This window comes from Triticum urartu, chromosome 1A (assembly GCF_056163025.1).
Source record: "Triticum urartu cultivar PI428250 chromosome 1A, HENAU_Tu73, whole genome shotgun sequence".
Taxonomy (NCBI): Eukaryota; Viridiplantae; Streptophyta; class Magnoliopsida; order Poales; family Poaceae; genus Triticum; species Triticum urartu.
The window spans coordinates 486,942,780-486,948,779 of NC_141873.1; positions in this window are offsets into that span (position 1 = coordinate 486,942,780).

Genomic DNA, 6,000 nt, shown 5'->3' on the forward strand with positions numbered 1-6,000 from the left:
ACACACATGTCGGCCAAGAAACCATCTCTGCCGCCCGCGCATTGACACAACTGGACGCTTGGCCTCACTGGCATCCACTATTTAAAGGCGGCTAACTCATGGCTCAAACCACATCACACCATGTCCGCTCCACACTCTCCTCTTGTGCACCACATCCGCCCTGACTGCGAGCGGGAATGGGTTGTGGGAGAGCCTCTCAATGGAGCAGAAGCACGAGGTGGATGCCCTTGCAGCCGCCTGATAGAGCCGATGTGCTAGGCAGCTAGAGGGCAGCATGTCGGCCAGCTCTCGGGGGTCTCCGATGATGACCTGACGATGGAGATGGCCTTCGACTACGACGAGGCGTCGGCGCCCGCGCCGACTTGACTTTGGAGCAGCCACAGGCGCACTTCAATGAGACTACGGCGAAGGAGTAGACGACGCCTATGTCGAGGAGCATCAGTACAAACTCTTCCTCCTCAAGCAACATCGGCTAGCAGACGGAAAAATCCATGGCGAGCGCGCGAGTGAGGAAGGTATAGCGGCCATGGTAGCGGCGAACCCCAACGTCGTGGCCAAAACACGGGCGCTCTACGAGGCCACCCATGCTCACGCCATCCCTCGTGATGTTGAGGCGGTGTGGGCGGCGCATGCAATCATGAATGAGAACTCTGCCAGCTGCGTGTCCTACCAGTGGCATGAGGAAAGTGTAGGCCCATCCACGTCCATCATCAGCCTCACGTCAACCGGCATTGGACAGGCGACAGACTCCGACAAGGAGGAGTAGTGCATATTGGAGGCGGCATGGCCCCGAGTCCCAAGTGGGCTGGTCCGTCTCCCATTGTTGGGGAATGTAGTATTTCAAAAAAATTCCTACGACCACGCGAGATCTATCTAGGAGAAGCATAGCAATGAGCGGGTAGAGTGTGTCCACGTACCCTCGTACACCGAAAGCGGAAGCGTTTAGTAACGCGGTTGATGTAGTCGAACGTCTTCATGATCCAATCGATCCAAGCAATGAACGTACGGCACCCCCGCGTTCAGCACACGTTCAGCTCGATGAAGTCCATCGATCTCTTGATCCAGTTGAGGACGAGGGAGAGTTCCGTCAGCACGACAGTGTGGCGACGACGATGATGAAGTTACCGGCGCAGGGCTTCTCCTAAGCACTACAACGATATGACCGAGGTGTGTAACTGTGGAGGGGGGCACCGCACACGGTTAAGAGAAACTTGTGTGTTCTAGGGTGCCCCCTGCCCCGTATATAAAGGAGGGGAGGGGGAGGCCGTCCTGTAGGGCACGCCAGGAGGAGGGAGTCCTACTAGGACTCCAAGTCCTAGTAGGCTTCCATCCGGAGGAAAGGGGAAAGAAGGAAGAGAGAGGGGGAAGGGAAGGAAAGGGGGGCGCCGCCCCCTTCCCCTAGTCCAATTCGGACCCAAGGCGGGGGGGGGGGGGGGCAGCCCCTTGTGGCCCTTCCTCTCTCCACACTAAGGCCATCAAGGCCCATTAGTTCCCCTAGGGGGTCCCGATAACCCTCCGGCACTCCGATAATTATCCGGTACCTCTCGGAACTCATCCGGTGTCCGAATAACATCATCCAATATATCAATCTTTATGTATCGACCATTTCGATACTGCTCGTCATGTCCCTGATCTCATCCGGGACTCCGAACAACCTTCGGTACATCAAAACACATAAACTCATAATACCGACGAACGTTAAGCGTGCGAACCCTATGGGTTCGAGAACTATGTAGACATGACCGAGACTCATTTCCGGCCAATAACCAATAGTGGAACCTAGATGCTCATATTGGCTCCTACATATTCTATGAAGATCTTTATCGGTCAAACCGCATAACAACATACGCTGTTCCCTTTGTCATCGGTATGTTACTTGCCCGAGATTCGATCGTCGGTATCATCATACCTAGTTCAATCTCGTTACCGGCAAGTCTCTTTACTCGTTACGTAATGCATCATCCCACAACTAACTCATTAGTCACATTTCTTGCAAGGCTTATAGTGATGAGCATTACCAAGAGGGCCCAGAGATACCTCTCCGAAACACGGAGTGACAGATCCTAATCTTGATCTATGCCAACTCAACAAATACCATTGAAGACCCCTGTAGAGCATCTTTATAATCACCCAGTTACGTTGCGACGTTTGATAGCACACAAGGTGTTCCTCCGGTATTCGGGAGTTGCATAATCTCATAGTCAGAGGAACATGTATAAGTTATGAAGAAAGCAATAGCAATAAAACTATACGATCATTTATGCTAAGCTAACAGATGGGTCTTGTCCATCACATCATTCTCTAATGATGTGATCCCGTTCATCAAATGACAACACATATCTAGGGTCAGGAAACTTAACCATCTTTGATTAACGAGCTAGTCTAGTAGAGGCATACTAGGGACACTCTATTTGTCTATGTATCCACACATGTACTAAGTTTCCAGTTAATCCCATTCTAGCATGAACAATAAACATTTATCGTGATATAAGGAAATATAAATAACAACTTTATTATTGCCTCTAGGGAATATTTCCTTCAGTCTCCCACTTGCAGTAGAGTCAATAATCTAGATTACATAGTAATGATTGTAACACACATGGAGTCTTGGTGCTGATCATGTTTTGCTCGTGAGAGAGGCTTAGTCAACGGGTCTGCAACATTCAGATCCGTATGTATCTTGCAAATCTCTATGTCTCCCTCCTTGAATTGATCACGGATGGAATTGAAGCGTCTCTTGATGTGTTTGGTTCTCTTGTGAAATCTGGGTTCCTTCGCCAAGGCAATTGCTCCAGTATTGTCACAAAAGATTTTCATTGGACCCGATGCACTAGGTATGACACCTAGATCGGATATGAACTCCTTCATCCAGACTCCTTGATTTGTTGCTTCCGAAGCAGCTATGTACTCTGATTCACACGTAGATCCCGCCATGACGCTCTGCTTGGAACTGCACCAACTGACAGCTCCACCATTCAATATAAATATGTATCCGGTTTGTGACTTAGAGTCATACGGATCAGTGTCAAAGCTTGCATCGATGTAACCATTTACGACGAGCTCTTTGTCACCTCCATAAACAAGAAACATATCCTTAGTTCTTTTCAGATATTCCAGGATGTTCTTGACCCTGTCCAGTGATCCACTCCTGGATTACTTTGGTACCTCCCTGCTAAACTAATAGCAAGGCACACATCAAGTCTGGTACACAACATTGCATACATGATAGAACCTATGGCTGGAGCATAGGTAATGACTTTCATTTTCTCTCTATCTTCTGTAGTGGTTGGGCATTGAGTCCGACTCAACTTTACACCTTGTAACACAGGCAAGAACCCTTTCTTTGACTGATCCATTTTGAACTTCTTCAAAACTTTATCAAGGTATGTGCTTTGTGAAAGTCCAATTAAGCGTCTTGGTATATCTTTATAGATCTTGATGCCCAATATGTAAGCAGCTTCACCGAGGTCTTTCATTGAAAAATTATTATTCAAGTATCCTTTTATGCTATTCAAAAATTCAGTATCATTTCTGATCAACAATATGTCATCCACATATAATATCAGAAATGCTTCAGAGCTCCCACTCACTTTCTTGTAAATACAGACTTCTCCAAAAGTTTGTATAAAACCATATGCTTTGATCACATTATCAAAGCATAAATTCCAACTCCGAGAGGCTTGCACCTTTCCATAAATGGATCACTGGAGCTTGCACACTTTGTTAGCACCTTTAGGATCAACATAACCTTCTGGTTGCATCATATACAACTATTCTTTAAGATATCCATTAAGGAATGCAGTTTTGACATCCATTTGCCAAATTTCATAATCATAAAATGCGGCAATTGCTAACATGACTCGGACAGACTTAAGCATCGCTACGTGTGAGAAGGTCTCTTCATAGTCAACTCCTTGAACTTGTCGAAAACCTTTTGCAACAAGTCGAGCCTTGTAGACAGTAACATTACCGTCAGCGTCAGTCTTCTTCTTGAAGATTCATTTATTCTCTATGGCTTTCCGATCATCGGGCAAGTCAACCAAAGTCCACACTTTGTTCTCATACATGGATCCTATCTCAGATTTCATGGCCTCAAGCCATTTTGCGGAATCTGGGCTCATCATCGCTTCCTCATAGTTCGTAGGTTCGTCATGGTCAAGTAACATGACCTCCAGAACAGGATTACCGTACCACTCTTGTGTGGATCTTATTCTGGTTGACCTACGAGGTTCGTTAGTAACTTGATCAGAAGTTTCATGATCATCGTCATTAGCTTCCTCACTAATTGGTGTAGGAATCACTAGAACTGATTTCTGTGATGAACTACTTTCCAATTCGGGAGAAGGTACAATTACCTCATCAAGTTCTACTTTCCTCCCACTCACTTATTTCGAGAGAAACTCCTTTTCTAGAAAGGACCCATTTTTAGCAACGAATATTTTGCCTTCGGATCTGTGATAGAAGGTGTACCCAATAGTCTACTTTGGGTATCCTATGAAGACACATATTTCCAATTTGGGTTCGAGCTTATCAGGTTGAAGCCTTTTCACATAAGCATCGCAGCCCCAAACTTTAAGAAACGACAACTTGGGTTTCTTGCCAAACCACAGCTCATATGGTGTCGTCTCAACGAATTTATATGGTTCCCTATTTAACGTGAATGCAGCCGTCTCTAAAGCATAACCCCAAAACGATAGCAGTAAATCAGTATGAGACATCATAGATCGCACCATATCTAATAAAGTATGATTACGATGTTTGGACACACCATTACGCTATGGTGTTCGAGGTGACTTTACGAAACTATTCCACATTGTTTCAAATGAAGACCAAACTCGTAACTCAAATATTCACCTCCATGATCAGATTGTAGAAACTTTATTTTCTTGTTACGATGATTTTCAACTTCACTCTGAAATTATTTGAACTTTTCAAATGTTTCAAACTTATGTTTCATCAAGTAGATATACCCATATCTGCTCAAATCACCTGCAAAGGTCAGAATAACGAGTACCCGCCGCGAGCCTCAACACTCATCGGACCGCATACACCAGTATGTATTATTTCCAACAAGTTTGTTGCTCGCTCCATTGTTCTGAAGAACAGAGTCTTAGTCATCTTGCCCATGAGGCATGGTTCGCAAGCATCTCAGAGTTGGAATATATGCTTTTATAAAGTGATCAAAATATATGGTTTTATACAGACTTGCGGTGAAGCCTGTATTTACAAGAAAGTGAGTGGGAGCACTACAACATTTCTGATAAGTGTATGTGAATGCCATATTGTTGATCGGAAATAATGTAGAATTTTCTGGAAGGCATAAAGGAGTATTTGAAAGGAGTTTTTCAAAGAAAGATCTCGGTGAAGCTACTTACATATTGAGCATCAAGATCTATAGAGATAGATCAAGACGCTTGATATATTTTCAATGAGTACATACCTTGACAAGATTTTGAAGTAGTTCAAAATGGAACAGTCAAAGTAGGAGTTCTTGCCTATGTTGTAAGTGAAGGAAATATGCCCTAGAGGCAATAATAAAGTTATTATTTATTTCCTTATATCATGATAAATGTTTATTATTCATGCTAGAATTGTATTAACCGGAAACATAATACATGTGTGAATACATAGACAAACAGAGTGTCACTAGTATGCCTCTACTTGACTAGCTCATTAATCAAAGATGGTTATGTTTCCTAACCATGGACAAAGAGTTGTTATTTGATTAACGGGATCACATCATTAGGTGAATGATCTGATTGACATGACCCATTCCATTAGCTTAGCACCCGATCGTTTAGTATGTTGCTATTGCTTTCTTCATGACTTATACATGTTCCTATGACTATGAGATTATGCAACTCCCGTTTGCCGGAGGAACACTTTGTGTGCTACCAAACGTCACAACGTAAATGGGTGATTATAAAGGTGCTCTACAGGTGTCTCCAAAGGTACATGTTGGGTTGGCGTATTTCGAGATTAGGATTTGTCACTCCGAAT